This window comes from Odontesthes bonariensis, chromosome 13 (genome assembly GCF_027942865.1).
Source record: "Odontesthes bonariensis isolate fOdoBon6 chromosome 13, fOdoBon6.hap1, whole genome shotgun sequence".
NCBI classification, from domain to species: domain Eukaryota; kingdom Metazoa; phylum Chordata; class Actinopteri; order Atheriniformes; family Atherinopsidae; genus Odontesthes; species Odontesthes bonariensis.
Genome location: NC_134518.1, coordinates 5,457,932 through 5,477,788, shown reverse-complemented (window position 1 = coordinate 5,477,788; position 19,857 = coordinate 5,457,932).

The window sequence follows — 19,857 nt, the reverse complement described above, 5'->3', positions numbered from 1 at the left end:
CAAAGCCAGTAGGGAGCAAGGCGAAAACGTTGTTATAATTGGCTTTGTTCTTAGACATTAGGAATGAAATAAGACTCAGTACTTTTCCATATGACCTTAAGTGATGCAGGAGTAGACAGACAAAACAATCAGGAAAGTCTGGGAAACCAAGGGCAGATTGATACACACACATTATTTGAATTCCTCAGAGACATTATTTGAGTTAGACAATTCATATCCAATCACATTTGATCAACAAGGGATCCACCTCGGGAAACTAGGAGACATATATACGAGGTGTAACCGGGGATACGGGGCTCTGTCTGAAGGATTCCTGCGAGAGTTCTGTCAGACTGAGACCAGCGCTGAAATGCTCCACTTGTTGCCATACCAATAAAGACTTCATTTTCACTTGAATTTACTCCGGTCCGTTCTTGAGCCTCCTACTAAAAGAACCCGATCTAACAAATGGTGCCGTGACACGAGGTTCGAAGGCTAAAGGACCACCGTGCCGTGCGACTGACCCCCGTCCGAGGGAGGACGCGTCGAGGTGATTGGAGGGACAGCTTTTTTCAGACAATCAGGCGCCAGAGAAAAGGTGAGCAGAACACCACTTAATGACTAAATGTGAAATATCTGCATATTGGGTAAACTAAATGAAGTTGTCTGAATTAAGTTGTCCTCTGGTCATAGTGAATCCAAGTGTTAATGTACTGTCTGATGTTTGCATTGAATGGTAACACGTGAAGTATAATACACATAGTCTCACATAGGGAAAGTGAATAAGTGTCCTGACAAGTGAATTCGAACAAAGTGACAAGATAAATTCATTTTATAAATGAATGTCCCATGCGGGGAGCTTGTCTTCAAATTGTTTCCGTGCACTAATAGCTAAGTGTGGCCGAAGTAGTTTATAAAATCCCCAAATTGAGGGGGTCAACTAAATAAATAAATAGAATTAGTGGAATTCCGACACGGAAGGTTTCTCCTCTGACGAAAGTTAGAACGAGGGATTGAGACCTCCGGGGTGCGAAGCGGTCTATAATCCCGAGACAGTCGGTCTGACAAGAATAAATTTATACTGTAGGACACAGGGTCAGATTTTTTTATTTTCATGCAACTGTGGGGTGGGGTTCGCCGCTCGAAGATATTTGACTGCGCCAGCAGATCTCGAGTGGTTTCTGTTCAATATTGGGGTTGGTATAGATAAAAAGAGGGGAGAACAAGTGGCTGCGCGTGCTATACGGGTCGCTTTGTTCGGGGAAATCAGTATTTTTATGGTGTGACCCAAAGTTTTGGAATAAACAAATGCTTTGATAAGTGGAGCGCACAGAACACAGCGTTCTGCGTAGAAGTTTCTTCACTACTTTCAGCATTTGGGCAACTAAGGCCTTCCATATACTTTAAATAACACGTGTATAACTTTTGAATATGTCACAAAAAATTGAATGAAAGATGGAAGAAAATGGTCCCGAGGTGAGAAGTAAAACGAGGGACAGATTAATTGGACTGGAGAAATGCAGAAAAAAGAGTGTGCAAGTTTGCTCCACTGAGGCTGAGTGTGTGTGTTCAAAATGTTTTCAAAACAAACGAGAGACTAAGAATCAAGCACATGCATGATACAGAAGGAAAGAGTTGATGTATGATATATTGGATCCCAAAGTTTATTGACAAAAGTTACTAATTTTTTTCAGCATCAAAGCATCAAAGCACTAATAAGAGACCTTAAAAAAATTAACAGATTTGGAGGCTTGACCTGAGGCCTGAGGTTTCTAACTAAAGATCAGCTGTGCAGCAGCATTACAGGAATAATGAATAATGAATAATGAATAATGAAAAGCCTCAAACGCTTTTTGAGCCATAATATTCCCAATTTAATTTTATAGTTGTTCTCTTTGTCATAAATGCGCACACCCTAAGATTGTCTCTTCTCAACCATGTTTTTTTCTCCCATTCAGCCCTGAGAGTGAGAACAATCCAAACAGACTCTGAGTGATCATTGGCCTGAGTTTATAATGATATACTGATTATAATAGGGGTTTAATTTTGTACTCCATCTATTTTAAAATGCATATGATTAGGAAAGACACCAAAGTATGTAGATAAACTGAAAACAGCTTTACAATGGAAAAAAATCGCAGAGATGAGATAAGAAACAATAAAATCCAGGAAGAACATTGTTTGAGACATTCATAAAAACTGTTGCTGAAATAGGATTTAACATCTCTCTTAAAGAGCTTAAGTCAAATACACAAGCAGAGTGTTTAGGAGATTTGCTCCTTTAATTAAAAAAAAAAAAAAAATATCTGAAAAAATTTTCTACAAAGTGAAACTTTATGATTCCACCTGCAACAGGACTGAGATCATGCAGTCAGACCATACGACATAAGTTAAAAAACCAGGATTTAGGATTTAATATCACGGCCAGACAGTCAGATGTCAAACAATTTGATATCATCTTAAAGTTATTAAAGCCTTTATTGTTATTAGGAGATATTAACTTGACTTTAAAATTTTAGCTGCTCTAAATTTCCTCAGCCTCAGATCACCAATTCTGAGTCAATAGTTATCACCAATATTTAGATTCAAACTAAACCATTTGACTATTTAACTAAATCATTTAACTATTTAACTGCAGCAGATCTATGAAACAATTAATATGCTCTTTTAACAAAGAAGCAAATAGGTTTAGAATAACAGAAAGACAGCTGCAGCAAAGACTGAGCCATAACAAGACAAGTCAAGGTTTGTTTTTATGGCGCATTTAAAAACAGTGAGCAGAGTGCAACTTAGAAAGCCAAAATAAAAATCTGTGCAGACACACAGACTTAACTTTGGCTAAAGCAATTCCCTATTAAGCATTATATTATGCATTATTTAACCTACTATTTTATATGATATATAATATATGACCTATATATGAATGTTTTCAGGTGGTCCCACATGAGGCCTGGACGGGGAGAAAATACCCTGTCCACACCCTTTTTTGGGACAGTATGAGGACTTGTGTGAATGTGGGAAAAAGGTTCGGTTGCCAAGCGATGGCCATGGTGAGTGGGGGCTGAGGAGTTCCCAAAGGGGGAGTTCCCAAAGGGGTCACTAACGGCTTGGGGGACAAGGGCTACCTGAGGGAGAAGGAGAAGGACGCCAATAGGTGGCGTGATGGTTGAAAGAAAAAGGATATGAATGGGATGAATGAAATGTTCTGTAATTAGTTGTTTTGGGTCATCGGAAGACGTTCCATTAGAGATGACCAGAAAGTTTTTAATCTACTACACTAAATCGATCAATCAATCAGACGTTATTTATATAGCACTTTACATAGCACTTCTCATCCAAGACAATATTTCAGATAAAACAAAGCAGTGAAACCCAAGGCCACATACAGACACATGCACACTCACATATAAAGCCACGCACACACACACACACACACACACACACACACACACTGGAAGGAAAATCAGGAGCAGGGACCACAACGTGATCCTCAAACAAAAATAAAGGATAAATTAGGATAAATAAAGAAATAAAATGAACCTATGTTTTTAATATCTGTATGAAAACATGTTATGGTATCATGTTATGGTCAGGAACAGCTCTGATGTCACACCGTTGGTACCACATGAGGTGTTTCTGATTCAGTTAGAACCGGAAAAAACGTAATGCTATTCCTGAACTGTCTGTGTACGGCTCAGCATCAAAAAACGCAGCCACTGGTAAGAATTAAACAACATTATTACTAACTAACAAGTAAGAATAAAGCAGATTATGCTGAAAGTTTATTTTTAACGCTCTGACCTGAATTAAGAGAGGACAGACAATATTTAACCTAAACAAGTTAATCAGTTAGTCATTGGAAAAATGTCTGCTTTCTTGATGCTGTGCTGCTCCCAAAATGAGATCTAACCACAAATATGTCTGTCCTGCAGCACACAACAACACAGGAGGAGAAACTGCAGTAGAGCAGTTCGGCAATAAATTAACAATTAATCATGGTTTACTAAAACTTCTCCAATTTTCCCAAAAATTCTGTGTGTGTTTGTATCTTCTTTTGCATTAAGACGTCCCGGACCTGGAAAAGGAAGACATGGAATCAAACTCATAATATGAAAACCACTGTTTGTATACTTAGGCCCCAATGAAAATATGACATTTGCTTGAGCAAACCCAGAAATGCAATATATGTTTGTCATCTGTTGTCTGTCATCTGTTGTCCTAACCTGTGGTGTCTGGTGTTGAGTGTTGTTTGTGTGTTGTTATGATCCCAAAACTGAACGATGATTTTTCCACAGCAGAATTATCCTAAAAACAAGGATTATACCAACTGTGCTGATGTTGATGTTGATCGTGATGATGTGTTCCCTAAATGATTTGAAGTTTGTCACAGCAAAATAAGGTGATGGTACTGGATTTCTCATTAGGGCTGCACAGCAGTTTGATGACTATTCTGGTTCCTAAAAGCAAGGGTTATACCAACTGGCCAGTTGTTTTGTTTTGGTTTATGTTTATTTTATGATTTTTTATTTGATTTTTATTTATTTTATTTATTTTGGTTTGGTTTTGTTTCAATCAATCAATCAATCAATCAATTATACTTTATTAATCCCCGAGGGGAAATTCCAATTTCGGTCAGAAAACAGACATGGGAGAGAGAGTGTGACCAGGCATCGCAGCCCGCGGGCTCACGGCCACGCAGGCGCCGCCAGATAAGAAGGAAGGGGGACAACATTGGGTGAGGGGAGGGAAAAAAATCATACTTCACACTGTACCCTTATTAGGATACGGTCTGAGATCTCAAAAAAACCTCAGCACATAAAAAGCAACATATACACAAGACAACACAATAAGCAATGGGACAGTGAAGAGGTGAGGAGTTGCATGTGTTATAAGTGATCATGTATGTGTATGCGTGTGTGTTTGTTCAGTAAGTCTGCACAGAATGTTGGATCAGGCAATTGTCCTTGACAAGTTGGAATATGTCAGCCAGTTCCACAACAAATCTCACAGGAGTGCAGGAAGGGAGGGGTAGCACCTGGGAGTGAGCATCATGTTATCATAACAAACGTGGACAAGTGATTATGCAGCTGGCTACAAGGCCAGTATGGGGCACCGGATTGTAATAACAATTAATATTTGGGTCAGACAGACAACTGATTGCGCTCTCTGTCTTTCTGTCCATTGCTGGTATCTCATGGCGAAGTCCCGAATTCAGCCGAATTGTGGGATGTGGACTCTTTCCGCCCGGTCCAAGCGATCAATCAACCATTCTCCCAGGTCAATCCACTTCTCTTCTGAGTCCAGGAATCTCAGCCAGCCTGCGAACCTGCGCCAGGGTTGCATCCAGTTTCCGATTCTGCTCCCGTAGCATTTCAGTCTGAGCGTTGATTGCCCTTGTGAGCAGTTTGGGGTCCATATGAAAAATAAATTAAGAATGAATTGGGCATTGAAATTGAACCTTTCAAAGAGAGATGCCCTAAGTATAAAAATACAGTGCAAATGACATTTTGCACTACTGCGCTGCGAGATTTGCTAATATTATTCCACAGATTCAGAACCACTACAGGACGCATGGCCGGAGGACTCATAAGCTTGAGTTCTGGGAGGCCTTTCCCATCGTGCCAAGATGATGGTGGAGAACTACACAACAAAATTATCCCAAAAGAAAATTAGTTAGGGAGGGGATGCTGAATATCCCTCAAGGAAGCGATGTACTGGTGACCTCTCCTTCCAAGATTAGTTCCGGATCAGAATGCTGAACAGACGTTCAGCCAAGAAGAGAACCGAGCATCGAGCATCGACAGGATTGGACCACAAGAGACCTCACGACTCGTCATGTGGTCATCTAAGAAAGATATAATCATTTAGAAAGTTAATCATAATTACTCAGAGGCTAATATAATCATATAGTCGAGCCTTGATTAAATTGATATGTTTATGTTTCATGTTTAAAGTGTTTAGATTGTTCCTCTTAAAGGCTGATAATGAATCATTTTTAGAATGTCAATTGCCAGTGGGGTGACTCAGCTGTTTGGAGCGGGACCTAGGTTGGTCGGTCGCCAAGTGGAAATGGGGCCATAGGTGAATTTTTCCCGGATACATCGGGTTTTCGCTCCTATTCGCTGCAAACGGTGGACGAACCTGCTGGTGATGCTAATTGCCTTATGCAATGTTTGAGTGTCAGTAGAATAGAAATGATGTAAAAATTTTTGATTAATCAGTGTTGTGTTGTTATGGTACTTATGGGGGAGCAAGGCCTTGCTAGCCACATAAGCTTTTAGGCAATAATGAACAAAGAGTCCACACGGAGGATGGGTTCGGGGCCACATACACACAATACATATAGCAATTAGTATTTTCTACATATAATCTATTAAGAAATGTGCTCATTGCGGAGTTATTATCAGTTGAGTGAGGAAGGTTTTAAACTTACTAGAAAAGAGTCTCTATTTCTAGAATTTTGATTAATACTCCTGATATAGAAGGTTTTGCTAACGCATCACAATTATTTTCTAAATGTGCTTATTTGCAGAGTTATAATCAGTGACTTATGAAGGTCTTAACCCTCTCGGAAAGAGTTTCTGTTCCGAGTAAAATGATGGAATAGTCCTGATTTGAAAGTGTAGCTTAAGCATTACAATTATGTTTACTATTTCCATGCCTGTGCAATGAAGATTTGCTTGCTGCTTTTAATTGCAAAGAAGACCAGCTTACACATGAGCTTACATAATGATACATGAAGTCACATCAAAAGGGGGATGACAGATGTCTCCTAACTGGTTGTGCTACATCTCAAAAGGTAAGTGGCTCTTGCAGTTTGGGGGGTGGCTGCTAAAGTCTTGCTACTGTTAATACAGATGTGACACAATACAGAAGATTACATTCCTACCTCAGTTATTTGACTGAATTAGTTGAAATGATAAAATCACTTCAAAAGGGGGATTGTTATAATTGGCTTTGTTCTTAGACATTAGGAATGAAATAAGACTCAGTACTTTTCCATATGACCTTAAGTGATGCAGGAGTAGACAGACAAAACAATCAGGAAAGTCTGGGAAACCAAGGGCAGATTGATACACACACATTATTTGAATTCCTCAGAGACATTATTTGAGTTAGACAATTCATATCCAATCACATTTGATCAACAAGGGATCCACCTCGGGAAACTAGGAGACATATATACGAGGTGTAACCGGGGATACGGGGCTCTGTCTGAAGGATTCCTGCGAGAGTTCTGTCAGACTGAGACCAGCGCTGAAATGCTCCACTTGTTGCCATACCAATAAAGACTTCATTTTCACTTGAATTTACTCCGGTCCGTTCTTGAGCCTCCTACTAAAAGAACCCGATCTAACAACGTCTTTCCTGTCAAGAAATGATTCAAGGTCTGTTCTTTGCTCAATTTTTAACGAGAATCTCCCGTCGAACACTTTCATTACAGCATCTACAGCAGTGTCAAAAGCTTGACGCTGCTCCATGTTGATATTGAATGAAGCGCTTCCGTGTACAATCCATGGGTTGAGTGGCAGTTCAACCACGTCACTACCTTGAACACGCCTCTACCCTGGGCCGTTGGCGCTGCTCAAAGTTGATTGCTTCCCGACAAAGTGGGTGGAGTTCCCACTTTTTCGGGAACTCGAATCCACCTGAACGAGCAGTTTGCCTGAGGTAGTGTAGCAGAGCCGAAGGTGTTGCGTCACTGCGAGGGCGGAGCCTGGGTAGGACTGCTGCTGAGTGGTCCAAAGTTATGTTCTCTGATGAGAGTAAATTTTGCATTTCCTTTGGAAATCAAGGTCCCAGAGTCTTGAGGAAGAGCGGAGAAGCACATAATCCACTTTGCATGAAGTCCAGTGTAAAGTTTCCACCGTCAGTGATGGTGTGGGGTACCATGTCATCTGCCGGTGTTGGCCCACTCTGTTTTCTGAGGTCCAAGGTCAATGCAGCCGTCTACCAGGAAGTTTTAGAGCACTTCATGCTTCCTGCTGCTGACCAACTTTATGGAGATGCAGATTTCACTTTCCAACAGGACTTGGCACCTGCACACAGTGCCAAAACCACCAGTACCTGGTTTAAGGACCATGGTATCCCTGTCCTTGATTGGCCAGCAAACTCGCCTGACCATAACCCCATAGAAAATCTATGGGGTATTGTGAAGAGGAAGATGCAATACGCTAGACCCAACAATGCAGAGGAGCTAAAGGCAACTATCAGAGTAACCTGGACTCCATAACACCTGAACAGTGCCACAGACTGATCGACTCCATGCCACGCCGCATTAATGCAGTAATTGAGGCAAAAGGAGCCCCGACCAAGTATGAGTGCTGTACATGCTCATACTTTTCATGTTCATACTTTTATGAATTTTCATATTTTTATTTCATTACATGGCCAACATTTCTAAAAAATCCTTTTTTTTTCATTGGCCTTAAGTAATATTCTAATTTTTTGAGATACCGAATTTGGAGTTTTCATTAGTTGTCACTTATAAATATCAAAATTAAAAGAAATAACCATTTCAGATACATCAGTCTGTGTGCAATGCATGAATATAATGTACAAGTTTCACTTTTTGAATTCAATTACTGAAATAATTCAACTTTTTGATGATATTCTAATTTACTGGCCAGCACCTGTATATTGTTAAGATTATGGTTATAAATGTCAGATGATTAAGCAGTAACATCCATTTAAACACTAACGGGGCATAAAGTCAGAAATAATGCCTAAACTAACGCTTGCACCAGAATTCTGAAATTTTGGGAGAACTTTACTGCTATACTACAAAAACATTTGAAAGAATGCAAAACCAAATGACATAAATATATCTATAATTTTAATGATCTCTTACATTAACTATGAGCCTGAAGCCATTTAGAAAAAAAAACTTCTTATGAGTTTTCTGGCAGTGACTCATCAGGTGTGAGTGGTGCTACCTTGAATGGATAAAAACAGCTAACCTGAGGTAATTCAGCATTATTGTCATACATGTCCTCCCATTTTCGTTCACAGGTCTGATCAGCCTCATACATGACTACAACTGTGTGGCTGCAAAAGAAGGAATCGAAAACAGTCAGCCTGCTGGGTGAATCTATCTAATCTGTCAACGGTACCACGTCCAACTCAGAATACCAGAGACCAGTGTAAACTCTACAAAGCTAGCCTTACTTAATATTAGATCTCTGTCCAATAAGTCACTATTAGTTAATGACTTCATAATTTCACACAATTTAGATTTTCTTTTTCTGACAGATTCATGGTTAACAGACTGTTCTTAATGAAACAGCCCCCCCAAACTTTAGTTTTATGGATAAATGCCGAAATGGGAGGAAAGGTTGAGGGGAGGCTGCCTTATTTAAAGATACATTCCAGTGTAAAGAGATCTCATTTGGTGATTTCACTTCTTTCGAATATCTTAGTTTTATTTCAAAGGATGTTCCTAAAATCCTGTTCTTAATCATTTACAGATCTCAGGGATACTGTGCAAATTTGTTTATTGATGAATTTTCTGAATTATTGTCTGTTATTTCAACTGATTTAACCATTTTATCTTGACCGGGGATATTAACATTCGCATAGATAATATGACGGATGGTAATGCCAAAGAATTTTCTTCTGTGCTGGACATGTTTGGTTTGTGGCAACATATAACAGAACCAACCCACCTTCGAGGTCACATTCTGGACCTGGGGTCCGTTTCACAAAGCAGGTTCAACAAACTCTGAGTCTATTCCTGACATCTGAGTTGATCTACTCTGAGATAGAAAACTCTGAGTTTTCGGTTCCAGAAACGCTGATTTGAGTGAGTTTAATCAACTCTGAGTAGGTTCACCTTGAGTTTTGCTTGTGCGCCACAACTTTAAAAAGCCAGCATCAATGGAGCCCCGATTCGACGAGTCACCATGGCAATGGGGAAGAGGAGGGGCTACGTTTTTCACCAACCTCGAATTGGAAATCTTAATGCGCTCATACGGCGAGTTTCAATACGTTTTTAGAAATAAGTGCAACACCGCTGCAGCAGCAAAAGCGTAAGTTTAAATGGAGTCCTTTGCAATCACAATAATATTACAGAGGAAAACTGCTTGAATGGTAACCCATTCATTTATTTCATTTAGGTGGAATCCCACGGGGGAGAAGCGCACTTGGCACCAGTTTTTTTTTTTTTTCTATATATATATTTTTTTATTGTCATTTTTCAAAGTAGTAAACAATATACATACACACACATACAATAAAAATAACAAGAATAAGACTTGACACAAACCATAACATACCATTCCAAAACAAACAAAAAACAAAAACAAACAAACAAACAAAAAAAAACATACAATCAGGCTTAATATATTGTCAGAGTTGGAAGTCCACTTAAACGCATCACATACGTCAGGGTAGTCACTTTTAAGGGGGGGTTAACTTACAGTTTCAAATACTCCAGTATAGGTCTCCATATACCATTACATTTCTGTACATTGCCAGATATCTCGTATCTCAGTTTTTCAATGTGAAGGATTCCTACCATCTCCCTCAACCAGGTTTCAAACTTAGGTGGCGAGTCAGATTTCCACATTTTCAGAATGCATCTCTTGGCTATGACCATACCATAAGCCACTGTCGTGGCAACATTTCGACCCATGTTGTCTAAAGTGTTAGATATGCCAAATAGAGCAATTTCAGGATCAGGGTCCAGGTTTACTTTAAGTGCATGGGAGTACCATCTGAAAATCGAACACCAGAAATGTTTTATCTCAGGGCATAACCAAAATTGGTGTGCAAGTGTGCTTTCTGATATCTTGCACCTCTGACACATGGGAGAAGTTTGGGGGAAGATTTTATGCAGCTTACATTTTGAATAGTGCAACCTGTGTATGACCTTGAATTGGATCAACTGTAACCTTGCATTAATAGAGCAATAGTGAATGTCATTTAAGGCTTGTTGCCATATTTCATCTTGAATTGTGATGTTAAGATCAGCCTCCCACATTTGCTTAAATTTAACAGCAGGTTGTGCAAGTTTGTGAGAGAAAGTACAAACCAATTTCGAAATCAAACCTTTTGTTTCTGGTGGGATATTCCTTTCCTATTCCACTCCTTAAAAACTGCATCTGTGTTTGAAGAGGGGAAGGCATGGTTATTCCATATAGGAGCATGCACTGATGTCTGCGGAAGGTCAAAAAACTTTCTGATCTGCAACCAGATTTTCTGGGAGTTAGATATTGTGTAATGCTCTCCCTTGCAAGAGGTTCTAAGCCTTGGTGGTGAGAAGAGAATTGCCCCGAGGGAGGTTTTTTTGGGCAGACTTTGTTCTATAGCTAGCCAGGTTGGTATCTCAGTCTGTGGGTAAGGGTTGTTAGCCAGTTGCCAATATACCATTGCTCTACAGTTAGCGGCCCAATAATAGTGCAGGAAGCATGGTAAGTTTAGGCCTCCAAATTCCTTTGGCTTTTGAAGATGCTGTTTAGAGATTCTGTGGGCCTTATATCCCCAAATGCATGGCAAAATCACAGAGTCAATCAGTTTGAAGAAGGACATTGAGATAGAAATTGGGACATTTTGAAATAAATTAAGGAATCTTGGTAGAGAGACCATCTTAATTGTGTTTATACAGCCTATTAGCGACAGAGGTAATGTTCTCCACTTTTCGATATTCTTTTTTAGGGCGTTCAATCTATCCATGAAATTGTATTTAAAAAGTAACTCTGGTTTTTTGGTAAGTTTAACACCTAGGTATTTAACACTGTCGTTTGAAATGTTAAACTGAGTTGAGGTCACAAATGTAGGGTCTAAATCAGCTGTGAGGGACAGAAGGTCGCTTTTTTGCCAGTTAATGGTGTATCCAGAAACTGCACCAAACTCATTTATCAAATCGAGCAGACAAGGGACAGATTGTTCGGGGTCTGACAAAAAAATAGCAATGTCATCTGCATACAATGAAATTTTGTGACTAGTACCATCAATAATAATAGGCTTAATGAGATTGTTTTCCCTTTTACCAATTGCAAGTGGCTCAATGGCTAGCGCGAAAAGTAATGGTGAGAGGGGACACCCTTGGCGAGTGCCTCTCTCGAGTGGAAAGGGATGTGATTTGTCCTGATTAGTAACCACAGAGGCAGTTGGGTCAAGGTAGGCCATCCGTATCCATGTGTCTCCCAGACCAAATGACTCCATCACTTTAAATAGGTATCCCCACTCCACCTGGTCAAATGCCTTTTCGGCGTCTAAACATAAAATGGCCTGTTTTGTGCCTGTGTCGTATTTGTAATACAAAATGTTAATTAACCGTCTTGTATTGAAAAAGGAATATTGGTTTGGAATAAACCCTGTCTGGTCTCTATGAATAAGTGATTCAATATACCGGTTTAGCCTGTTGGCTAGTATTTTAGTAAAAATCTTGAAGTCCACATTAAGCATAGAAATTGGACGGTAAGAGGCAGGGTTTGTGTCCTCTTTATCTGGTTTAAGTATGAGAGCAATGTCTGCATTATATAGCGTTGATGGTAGTTTCTCTATCTCACTGGAGTGGGACAGCATCCTGAGCAGGAGAGGGGATATCTGTTGAGCAAATTTCTTATGGAGCTCTGGCCCAAAGCCGTCCGGCCCGGGGGCTTTTCCATTAGTAAAAGACTTGATAGAATCTGTCACTTCATTTATAGTTATTGGCGCATTTAAAGCCTCCAGTGAGGCATCATCCAGTTTAGGGATGGGAATATTTTTAAGCCAAAAATCCACATCACCTTTTGCTTTTGACTTGTATAGTTCTTGATAAAACTTCACAAAACGGTTATTTATTGATTTTGTTTGGGTGAGTGTATCTCCAATACCGGATTTAATTCTGAGTATAGCCGATGCTATTTTGCTGCCCCCGAAGTTGACGGGCTAGCAGCGTGTGGGGTTTCTGTCCGCAAACGGGAAAGTTGATCACTGACTTGTTTTGTTAAGATTGTATTGTACTCATATTTAAGGTTAATGATTTCTTGTAATGTTTGATTGTTGTTATATTGTGTCTCCAATTGAGATAACTTACTAATAATGTCAACCAGTCTTGAATTTCTTGATTTTTTTAATGATGCTTCATAAGAAATAGTATGACCCCTCATGACTGCTTTAAACGTTTCCCATAAATTTGAATCTGATGTATCAGAGGTATCATTCGTGTTCAAGAATTCATCAAATTTACCTGACAAGTATTTACAGAAATCTGCATCATTAATTAGATAGGAGCGGAACCTCCAAGACGATTGTTGTTTTTGTTGGTTAAATTCTAAGTTAACACTAACTGGAGCGTGATCTGAGACAATGATGTTAAGATATTTGGCATCCAGCACATTTGATATGAGCTTAGAGTCTAAAAGAAAAAAATCAATTCGTGAGTATGAGTTATGTAGTTTGGAAAAAAAAGAATAGTCTCTATCTGTTGGGTGTTGCAATCTCCAGATATCCACAACATTAGTCGATGAAATTAGGTTATTCAAAGTGATTGATGCATTTGACGGGCTTGATTGTTTTTTTGAGGACCTATCCAGATGCCAGTCAAGAATTGCATTAAAATCTCCAGCAATAATCAAGTTTGTATTTGAGAGAGCTGGCAGTTTATCAAATACTTTACGAAAGAATCCTGCATCGTCAGCATTTGGTCCATAGATATTGCCCAGCTGCATCTGAAACGAGACAGCTCAGAAGGTCTAATATGAGTTTCCTGTAAAAACACCAAGTCAGATGATAAAGATTTTAAATGAGTGAACACCTTTGCTCGCTTGATAGGATGCCCCAAGGCCTTAACATTCCAGCTAACCATAGTAACCCCCTTATTTCCAGTATTTACCGGCGACATGACATATTATAACAGTTATTATTTGAATAGTGGACACACTGGAAGCCTGACAAAAACACGAAAAAACAAAAACATACAGGTGTACTAAACATGTTCAGAGCCCCACCCACCCCCCAATCCCACTTTCAAACAAAGTAGGAAAAAACCCTGGTTTAACATACTGCTAAAGGGGGAAATCCAACTGGGCTTAGCCTAATACTAAGCTGTGAAAACGCTAATAGCAACCTAACACGTCCCCTCCGATAACAAATTATTATAAATGAAACACTCACCCTAAAACAATTTAAGTAGCCTATATCTGCAAGGCAATTGTGGTAGAGCAAAGAAAAGAAAACAGTCTGGAATGAAAAAAAGAATCTGTAAACATTTAGTTAAGTAAACATTACTCACATATTATTTTGAAGTTCAACCTGATATGTTGTCACATGAGTTGTAGGTCGCGGGCGGCCACGAAAGCGGCCCTGCTACAATTTAGGTACTGAGTTTGTCCATCGTGATCAACACTCACGGTCTCTCCTTGAGCATCTTTACGTGCCGAGGTTGTTTGCGACGCGTCCGCCTCCTCTGGGGTGCTGAACGTTGAAGTGATGTTGCCATGGATAACTCTCAGGCGAGCCGGGTAGATGAATCCCGTGCGGTGAGCAGCCTTAAGTCTTTTCCTGGTGTCCTCAAAGAGCTGACGCTGTTTCATTATCTCAGCCGGAAAGTCCGGAAAAATAGGAATGCGCTGACCTTGGTGCATCAGAGGGGTTTGTTGTGCTGCAAGCCTCATGATGAGCTCCTTGACTTGGTAGTTGTGTATCCTGGCTATGAACACACGGGGTCGGTTAGCGCCTACAGTGCCGCTGGCAGGTCGTCTACCCAGCCTGTGTGCACGGTCCACTTCAATGTGTTTGGGAAAATGTTCCTTCCCCAGCAGATTCTCAATAAAGTTGGCCACAAACTCAGCCGGGCGGCTAGACTCGGCGTTTTCAGGCAGGCCTATTATCTTGATGTTTTGATGTCTGGAACGCGCCTCAAGATCCACAACTTTGTCTTGCAGAGCCTTGTTAGCATCCCCCAGGCGTTTAGCCTGTTTCTTGAGTGCGGCTAACCTGTCGTCGTGGTCGCTGGCCATTAACTCCACCGCAGCGAGGCGGGACCCGTGTTCTGTCAGTGTAGCTTGAGTGGCTTGCAGAGACGGTTCCAGCGAGGTAAATCTCTCATCCATTTGCTTACTCATCCCGTTTATGGCGTGGAGAATAGCTGCACTTTCTAGAGAGGGGCTACCTGCTAGTTCAGTTAGCAAGCCACTCTCAGAGGTTTCTGGAGTTTCTTCGTCGGGTTTTTTCGCCGTTTGCCTCTTTGGTGCCATCTTTAAAATTTTTCATCCAACTTTAACAACCTTCCTCTTGTTAATTTTTGTCAGAAAGTGGTGTTTTTATGGAAAACTCGATGTATCGGAGCGGAGCCTAACTTAGACACGTCTAGTCTGTCATGTGCTCTCTAGCGCCCCCCCCACTTGGCACCAGTTTAAGATGAAATATAAAAACATTGTTCAAACAGGTGAGACTTCGGCAGGGAGGTACATCATTTTGATCATGTTTTACACTGTAAAATAAATATTAAGTGGCTATTTGATTGTGCAGTTGTTTTATCCCCAACATAATGATGTTTTCACACACATAAATGTCTTCTAATCTATATCATGTTCTTTTAAATAATTAAGCCTATTTAAACTAACACAGACTTCTACTCAGCCAATAGAAAGAAGGCAGATGCCCGTAAAACGGGTGCTGCCCAGCACCGCCACCTCTAACGGAAGGCCAGTGGCTGAGGGAGTCCCTGGAGGGAGTCCACCCCTAAGACACGAGTGCCTTTATAAAATATAATAGGCCTATATATATATATATCTTTTTTAAGCCTATTCATACAAATATTTATTTGTCTTTTGTCTTTTTTTTCTTTTGTCCCAACAACATTCTGATGGTGCCGCTCAAAAAGATAATTGTCTGTAATTGCAAAAACATCTATGCGCGGTCTGATAACCATCTCCCGACGAATATTTAATTATCTGCGCAATAATGCTGTTCCTTCATCCACGGGATCGTTGTCAAGAGGACATGCCATGTTGGTGAAAAAAGTTGCCTCTTATTGTGCCTAATGGACTTCTAGACGTAGAAGAACTCGCTCTGCTGACTGAATGAATGAGGAAATCAAATGGTGTGTGGATGAAAGAGGGCGGAGACATAGAGAAACTCGAGGTTTCTTGAATAAAACCTGGTCCCGACCAGGTTAGGTTCATAGAGTCTGTTACTACTGTAACTGACTGAGAGGTTAAGTTACCTCCCTTTGTGAAACAGACTGGTTACCCCTCTTTCTCGGGGTTGAGTTACCTCCCTTTGTGAAACGGAAAACACAGGGTTTCCCTCATTTCAGGGTTAATCAACTCAGAGTTTTCACTAAACCTGCTTTGTGAAACGGACCTCTGGTCATTTTTAAAGGTGTTGATATTTCTTCTCTTGTGGTCATTGATTTGGCCTTGTCTGACCATTTTTGTATTTTATTTGATTCAAACAACCAGCTTCTCAGTTAAGAAGAGGTACATTAATGAGAAAACAAGTGCTCAGTTTAGGGAGGCCATAGCTATGTTACCAACAGTGAGTGCAAAGTCGGGTGAAGGACTGCTGGATCATTTCAACTTAAAAATTTTGAATGTAATGGAAGCTGTTGCACCGATTCAATTCATTTTTATTTATATAGCGCCAAATACAACAAATGTCATCTCAAGGCACTTAGATAATAAAGTCCAATTCAAGCCAATTGGAATTCAATTATTTGTAATCATAATTATTCATAAAATAATCCAATTCGTTCATATAGAGCCAATTCAAAAACAATTTCCTAGCTAAGGAAACCAACAGATTGCACTGAAAACGTTTTCTTTTTCGGTCCAATCTCCCGGCCTGAGCGTGCCTGAGGCAACTGTGGAGAGAAACGACTCCCTTTTAACAGGAAGAAACCTCTGGCAGAACCAGACTCAGGAAGGGTGGCCATCCACCTCGACCAGCTGGGGTTTGAGAAGACAGAAAGGGGGGGAGGGGGGAGGGGGTGGCGGCGTCACTGTAACACCATTCAAAGGATATCTGTTGGAACAGGAAAACACGAGTTAATGACCACAATAATGTCACATATACATAAAGAGAGTAAAGTCAGGAAAGGTGTGTCAGATGAGGCCCCCCAGCAGTCTGGGCCTATAGCAGCTTAACTATGGGATGTTTCAGGATCACCTGAGCCATCCCTAACTATAAGCTTTATCAAAAAGGAAAGTTTTAAGCCTGGTCTTAAAAGTGGAAAGGGTGTCTGCTTCCCGGACATTTACTGGCAGCTTATTCCACAATTGAGGGGCCTGATAACTGAAGGCTCTGCCTCCCATTCTACTTTTAGAAACTCTGGGAACCTCAAGTAAACCTGCAGTTTGGGAACGAAGTGCTCTGTTTGGAAAATATCTTTCAGTGAGATCTTTAAGATATGATGGAGCTCGGTCATTAAGAGCTTTATATGTAAGGAGAAGAATCTTAAATTCTATTCTGAATTTAACAGGAAGCCAATGAAGAGAAGCTAAAACTGGAGAAATATGATCTCTCCTGTTAGTTCTCATCAGAACTCTGGCTGAAGCATTTTGGATCAACTGAAGGCTTTTCAGAGAATATGTGGGACAGCCCATAAATAAAGAATTACAGTAGCCCAATCTTGAAGTAACAAATGCGTGGACTAGTTTTTCTGCATCACTCTGAGACAAGATGTTCCTGATTTTAACAATAAGAATAAGAATCAAGAGCACCTTGAGCAAACAGAAAACATCATGGAGAAACACCACTACGGTCAAAAACCTGAAAAGAGAATGCAGGAAAGCTGAACGTAAGTGGAGGAAAACAAAGCTTCAGATTCACTATGAGCTGTACAAACAAAGCTTGCGTAGTTATAACAATGAGCTGTGCAAGGCCAGACAGCCGCATTTATCTGAGATGATTAATAAGAATGTCAACAATTCTCGAACTCTGTTTGCTATGGTTGAAAAACTCACAAATCCTCCTAAACAGTCAAACCCAGACCAGAAATGCAACGAATTTGCCAACCTTTTTAGCCAAAAAAAATTAAAACAATTAGACAAAACATTCACGCAACACAGACAAACAAGAAAACTAATCTGTGTCTAAAACCTAGAAATAACTCTGACGTTATGTCACAATTTAATATTGTTGATTTAAAAATCCGAGAGGAAACAGTTCGGCATCTGAAATCAACAACTTATTCTCTGGACATAATACCATCCGACTTTTTAAAAACTTTTTTTACCTCAGTAGAAAGTGATCTCCTACAAATAGTTAACAGCTCACTGGCATCAGGCATTTTTCCCAAGTCACTAAAGACAGCTGCCATTAAAGGATAAGACCGGTTTTTTGACATTGGGCCCTTGATTTCACATTATAACATGATGTTCTACTCACCCCTGCTTGTTGTTGGTCATTTGGAGCTGTTCCGAAGATATTCGCGAGGCGTCTGGCTGCTCTCTTGAGATATTCGGCCATGAAACGGTTTCCTATGGGCAAGCTTATACAGGAACAAACTATGCTGTTTATAATTTATTAATTACTCTACACTAGCACTGATAACGTGGAGGTGCGTCGCTTACTTAAAAAAATCCGGGTTATTGTAATTTTGTTTTTTTTCGTCGTAAAGTGGGTGTTACTGACGTCCTCGTCGTGCTACTGCCACAGACAGCCCACAGACCTACTGCCTATTTATTCATTCGGCTAAAATTCAAAATTAGTAACCCGGATTTTTTTAAGTAAGCGACGCACCTCCACGTTATCAGTGCTAGTGTACAGTAATTAATAAATTATAAAAAGCATAGTTTGTGCCTGTTTAAGCTTGCCCATAGGAAACCGTTTCATGGCCGAATATCTCAAGAGAGCAGCCAGACGCCTCGCGAATATCTTCGGAACAGCTCCAAATGACCAACAACAAGCAGGGGTGAGTAGAACATCATGTTATAATGTGAAATCAAGGGCCCAATGTAAAAAAAACGGTCTTATCCTTTAAGCCACTCCTAAAGAAGAGAACTCTAGACACATCTATGATGAACAACTACAGACCTGTCTCTAATCTCTCTTTTATATCCAAGATTATTGAGAAAGTTGTATTTAACCAGCTCAACGACTTTCTGAATGAGTGGAAGTCTTGATAACTTTCAATCAGGCTTCAGACGTCATCACAGCACTGAAACAGCTCTGGTCAAAGTGTTAAACGACATCAGGTTGAATTCAGGTTGAATTCTGGTAATGTTTCAGTCCTGGTTCTGTTGGACCTCAGCGCTGCGTTTGATACTGTAGATCACAGAATCCTGTTGCACAGGCTGGAAAACTGGGTTAGACTTTCTGGAGCGGTCCTTAACTGGTTCAGGTCCAACTTAGAAGGCCGGAGTTATTTTGTGACAATTGGCAATTGGCAGTGAATCTGAGCAAGTGGCCATGACTTGTGGAGTCCCCCAGGGGTAAATTCTTGGACCTCTTCTGTTTACCCTTTGGGTCAGATATTACAGAACTTTAACATCAATTATCACAGTTATGCAGACAATACACAACTTTATGTGTCTCTGTCACCGGACGACTGCAGCCCAGCAGACGTACTGTGTCAGTGTCTGGAGGAAGTAAACACCTGGACGAGAGAGAATTTTCTATAATTAAATGAAGACAAAACTGAGATCATTCTGTTTGGGAGCAAAGAGAACAGGATCAGTGTTGGTAAATATCTTGAGACTCGGGACCTTACAATCACTGACCAAGTTGGTAACCTCGGAGTGTTGATAGACTCAGATCTGACTTTCAGCAGCCACATCAAAGCTGTCACCAAGGCAGCTTTTTACCACCTCAGAAATATCAACAGAATTAAAGGTTTCCTCTCCCAAAAAGACCAGGAGAAACTCATCCATGCATTCATCTCCAGTAGACTCGATTACTGTAATGCTCTTTTAACTGGACTTCCCAAAAAGAGCATTAAACATCTGC